At 34.9% G+C, this 5,746-nt stretch overlaps 1 pseudogene; it reads right to left on the bottom strand.

Annotated features, from left to right (window-relative positions):
• Positions 1-2,706: 2,706 nt before the first annotated feature.
• On the bottom strand, positions 2,707-2,825 carry LOC127953972 (uncharacterized; annotated as a pseudogene).
• Positions 2,826-5,746: the final 2,921 nt, after the last annotated feature.

Raw genomic sequence — 5,746 nt, forward strand, 5'->3', positions numbered from 1 at the left:
GCCGGATGGAATTGTGGGTGGGGGGAGTGCATGTACAGTCCTCTCTCCACCTTCAATACCTTGACTTAGGTGCCCTTGAGCAAGGCATCGAACCCCCAACTGCTCCCCGGGCGCCGCAGCATAAATGGCTGCCCACTGCTCCGGGTGTGTGCTCACAGTGTGTGTGTGTGTGTTCACTGCTCTGTGTATGTGCATTTCGGATGGGTTAAATGCAGAGCACAAATTCTGAGTATGGGTCACCATACTTGGCTGAATGTCACTTCACTTCACTATGAAAGGTTTTAAATATAATATAGAAAATTTTTTGCAACGATTAATGTGAAATGAATTTAACTGAATTGTGTCAATGACACGTCCGGGTTCCTCAATAGACCATATTCTTCATTCTGTTCAATTATATATTTTTTCCCCGATCCTGGTAAAATGTATATTTTTAGTGATGACTTAAACTACTGTAAATGTTTTGCTTTATATTGTTTGTGAATGTATAATGTGTTTATATTCATTAAAAGAAGAAAATAAGACTTGGAGATGAATGAATGCATGAGAGGGAGAGAAAGAGGGGTACAAGAGATGCTAGCCGCGCACCAACCGTAATTCATAGGTGAACCGTCAGAAAACTGTCAAAAACATGCTACTCCTGCGTGAGATACGTTTGGTTTTAATTTAAAAAATGGCTTTAAAGATATTATGATTGGTTAGTAAACTCGGACGAGTGTACACTGTGGCGTGTAAACACAGGGACCTTCAGCTCTCTAAAAACACCTCCTTCTGAACTCTAAAAATGTAGAGTCGGTTTCAGTATATTTTTTTATAAACGTTTCATTTATAACCTTTTTAAAAGAGCAGAATGTTTTTCCACCTTAGTTAAATTGCTTTAGATTATGTATATTATAAAATGTTTTATATATAAATGTGAAATAACTGAAATGTTTTAGATTATATAAATTATATAATGTTTTATATATAAATGTGAAATAACTAAATGTTTTTCAACCTTTAATTGTTTTAGATTATATAAATTATGGAATGTTTTTATATATATATATATATATATATATATATATATATATATATGTGTGTGTGTGTGTGTGTGTGTGTGTGTGTGAAATAACTGAAATGTTTTAGATTATATAAATTATATAATGTTTTATATATAAATGTGAAATAACTAAAATGTTTTTTCAACTTTAGCATGACAATTATTATATTATATAAATTATAGAATGTTTTAAATATATAAATGTGAAATAACTCAAATGTTTTAGATTATATGAATTATATAATGTTTTATATATAAATGTGAAATAACTAAATGTTTTTCAACCTTAAATTGTTTTAGATTATATAAATTATAGAATGTTTTATATATGAATGTGAAATAACTGAATGTCACATGAAATAACTAAAATGTTTTTTCAACTTTAGCATGATTATTAATTATATTACATAAATTATATAAATTATAGAATATTTTATATATAAATGTGAAATAACAAATGTTTTTCAATTGTTTTAGATTATGTATATTATATAAATTATGGAATATAAAGAACGGCATTTTTTCAACTTTGGCCTGATAATTAATTATATTATATAAATTATATAAAGGGGTGTCAGACAGTTCTCTCTGCATGCGGCCAACCGCACACACACACACACACACACACACACACACACACACACACATACACACACACACATAACCGTATAACTGACACAAAGTTCAAACAAGCAAACTGGCACAAAGTTCAAACAAGCTAAATGGCACAAAGTTCAAACAACCTAACTGACACAAAGTTCAAACAACTGGCAAATAGCTTCTGTCAAAACCACATGATCGATGCGTGGGGAGGGTTTCCTATACCGTAAAAACTAACTGTCAAAAACCATGATTTAGAACTAACTAGGTCAATAGGGTAAAACCTTCTGTCAAAACCACATGATCGATGCGTGGGAAGGGTCATAGGTTAACCCATGAACTCATTGGGAAAGTTCAGCCCATCCATCATAAGGTTACCGGAAATTCAACCTGTCAAAGGTCAAAGTCATAAATCATCATGGCAGAAGGTGGCTCGTAATAACTACTAACCAGGCCCAAACCTGCCTAGCTTCCGAGATCAGACAAGATTGGGCATAGCCAGGTTGGTATGGCCATAAGCGAAAGCTGCTGCAAAGAGATGGCTATTTAAAGATCAGCCACTCTAATCACAAGTACATTATATAAGTAGGGAAGAAAACCCTAAAGCTTAGAGCACCTGGCATTCCCAGGCGGTTTCCCATCCAAGTACTAGTCAGGCATAGCCAGGTATGGCCGTAAGCGAAGGCTGCTGCAAAGAGAGGGCAATTTAAAGATCAGCCACTCTAATCTCCAGTACATTATATAAGTAGGGAAGAAAACCCAAAAGCTTACAGCACCTGGCATTCCCAGGCGGTCTCCCATCCAAGTACTAATCAGGCATAGCCAGGTATGGCCGGAAGTGAAGGCTGCTGCAAAGAGAGGGCAATTTAAAGATCAGCCACTCTAATCTTCAGTACATTATATAAGTAGGGAAGAAAACCCAAAAGCTTACAGCACCTGGCATTCACAGGCGGTCTCCCATCCAAGTAGTAATCAGAACCAAACATGCTAAGATTCAGAGATCGGCATTGACTTTTTTTTTTTTTTTTTAAGATTATCATATAATTAGTGAAAAATTTCTAAAAAGCTTACAGCACCTGGTATTCCCAGGCGGTCTCCCATCCAAGTAGTAACCAGAACCTAACATGCTTAGCTTCCGAGATCAGACGAGATTGGGCATAGCCAGGTTGGTATGGCTGTAAGCGAAAGCTGCTTCAAAGAGATGGCTATTTAAAGATCAGCCACTCTAATCACAAGTACATTATATAAGTAGGGAACAAAACCCAAAAGCTTACAGCACCTGGCATTCCCAGGCAGTCTCCCATCCAAGTACTAATCAGGCATAGCCAGGTATGGCCGTAAGCGAAGGCTGCTGCAAAGAGAGGGCAATTTAAAGATCAGCCACTCTAATCTCCAGTACATTATATAAGTAGGGAAGAAAACCCAAAAGCTTACAGCACCTGGCATTCACAGGCGGTCTCCCATCCAAGTAGTAACCAGAACCAAACATGCTAAGATTCAGAGATCGGGCATTGACAATTATTTTTTTTTTTTTTTGCAAGATAATCATGTAATTAGTGAGAAATTTCCAAAAAGCTTACAGCACTCGGTATTCCCAGGCGGTCTCCCATCCAAGTACTAACCAGGCCCAAACCTGCTTAGCTTCCGAGATCAGACGAGATCGGGGATAGCCTTTTTTTTTTTTTTTTTTGAAATTCACAAATGTACAGTTCAATTTCAATTGTTCACATTAAACAACATAACCATATCATTTTTTAAACCTTCAGAACATAAATTTTTACCACTTATACAAAACCTCTTTTCTCTCCCCCTCTTTTATGAATTTGTTTCCGGTTGCAAAGAATTCCTTCACATCATCTCCCCCATATTTACAGCACATTTCAATATCTCTTGTCATTATTGCTTTGAACAAGTCTTTTATTTTGACTTTTCTCCCTTCAAAGTGTGCATAATTCAGCCTAAGTACAACAGCTAATCTGGCATGGTTTAGTACATAATTGATAAACCAAAAGTCTATTGCTGTCTGCTTCTGAAACACTCCAAATAAAAATATTTTCCCCCATCCCTCTTCCAAATTCACATCCTCAAAACAATTCTTTTTTAACAGACTGATGCAAAAAATTACTTTCAATCCATGTCAGACGGTGGGTGGTATTTTAGTATGCAAATTTATTCAAAGAATATAGGAAATGAGAATACAACTCATAACTTGCAAACAGATTAGTAAGTATTAAAATCAGCTTCAAATATAGAAAATACAAATCCCAAAATGTATATAGATTTAAAAGCAATCCATATATGATGGATGTTGCTAAGTTAAATACAGGGTTACAAAATACCTCAAGAGATTGGCTGTACTGCGTCCCTCATCAAAACCCAAAAGGATTAAAAATAACTCAAGATACAGACATGTGGAACTAAAACTCAGACATACAGAATCACAAATAACATTGTGGCAGACATACAGAATAATAAAGCTCAAAATATGAACATTTTGTGGAACTGTGGAAAGTTACTTCCTTATCTATTTCTATATTGCTGCAGAAGTCTTTCTAAAGTCTGCAGCTCAGTTGAGGCCTTCAGAACAGACTGTCCTGTGCTTTTAAGCACGTAACAAGTTTACACTTGACAGAAATCAGAATTTGGGTTACACCACAGACTTTTTAAGAAAACAAAAAAATCTTTTAATTCATTACATTCCAAAAAATAATGCAAAAAAAACTCATGTTCATTGTTACATACATCACACATCACATTATAAGCATTATTTATTTTGTTTAGTACCACATTTGTATAGATTCTATTGTGTCTGATTAAGAAGTCATTATTTTCACATTCTATAGTATTGTATTTTATATCCATATTTGACCATATTTTATTTACATCAAATCCTTCAAACACCCTACTCCATACTTTTTCAGATAATGGCACTTTTATTTGATCCATTATAAACAGGTCATATACTTTCTTTACGCTAATGCTTTTTATATCATATTTTTCCCCGTCTTTCATTATGTACATCTCAGGCAAATCCTGTTGTTTTTTCTTTACACAACTTTTTTCTATAACATTCACCCATTTCGATGGTAGACTTGCTTTAATTCTTTCATATATATTTTTCACCTTTACGCTGCTCTCCATGCCATCCAACTCACACACTGAATCATATATACAGTTATTTCTAAGAAAACCTGGAATAACTTCATATATAATATCTTTCACTTGCCTTATTCCGGCTTCTAAGAATTTGGGCTCAAACAATGTTTTATTGTTGTGTTTAAAATTCTCATTTTAAAACAATGGCAAATGTATAAATGTGTGCACCTCTGTGCAACCATACTCTTGCTTTTGGCAGGAATTGCCTCCATCACCTCCCTGTATATGTCTGGAATTCCCACAGTCATTGACTGCTTAAAGCCCATATACCACCCATACTCTCCCATTCTTCCAACATCATCAATGTATTTCTTTAAGAATTCTCTCCAGCCAAACTCCCATCTTCCTTCCATATATTTTTTAACAGTTTTTATTCTTATTGCCAACTTTTTTGTTTCTAAATCAATCAGCTTTAGTCCGCCTTCCTGTTTCCTCCCCACCAATGTTTTCTGTGCAATTTTAACTCTCTTCCCTTCCCATATAAAATCATGTACAATTTTATTTAACTCATTCATCACCCACTCAGGCATTTCAACTAACTCATTACATATACTCATACCGACAGCATAAGATTATTAGCCACAATTAATTTCCCTTTTATCCTTCATTTTCTTCCTTTCCATGAAATACAAACTGTTCTTATCTTATTTATCACTCCAGCCCATGTTATATCCCTTGCATCCTTTGTATCTACCCCCAAATATACACCCAACACTTTCATGTACTTTTCCTCAACCCTCACATCTACAGTATTGTTCAAAATAATAGCAGTACAATGTGACTAACCAGAATAATCAAGGTTTTTAGTATATTTTTTATTGCTACGTGGCAAACAAGTTACCAGTAGGTTCAGTAGATTGTCAGAAAATAAACAAGACCCAGCATTCATGATATGCACGCTCTTAAGGCTGTGCAATTGGGCAATTAGTTGAAAGGGGTGTGTTCAAA

The sequence above is a fragment of the Carassius gibelio genome, chromosome B3 (assembly GCF_023724105.1).
Source record: "Carassius gibelio isolate Cgi1373 ecotype wild population from Czech Republic chromosome B3, carGib1.2-hapl.c, whole genome shotgun sequence".
NCBI lineage: Eukaryota > Metazoa > Chordata > Actinopteri > Cypriniformes > Cyprinidae > Carassius > Carassius gibelio.